Below are 301 nucleotides of genomic sequence, written 5' to 3' on the forward strand. Positions count from 1 at the left end.
CATTCCTCTGGTATTCCCTGCTTTCAGCTAAGGTCCATCTAACATCAGCTACAATATCCCTAATACCATGACCTCTTCTAAACCCAGCCTGGACTTCTGGTAGTTCTCTGCTAATGTGCTGTTCCAGTCGTTTTTGGATAATCTTCAGTAGAATCTTGCTTGCATGTGAAATCAATGATACTGTTCTATAGTTTTCACACTTTGTTAGGTCACCCTTCTGTGGAATGTGAACAAATATAGATCTCTTCCAATCAGTTGGCCAAATGGTTGTTCTCCAGATTTCCTGGCACAACTTGGCGAG

The sequence above is a fragment of the Elephantulus edwardii genome, unplaced genomic scaffold (assembly GCF_000299155.1).
Source record: "Elephantulus edwardii isolate Elephantulus edwardi_28Jun2011 unplaced genomic scaffold, EleEdw1.0 scaffold00417, whole genome shotgun sequence".
NCBI lineage: Eukaryota > Metazoa > Chordata > Mammalia > Macroscelidea > Macroscelididae > Elephantulus > Elephantulus edwardii.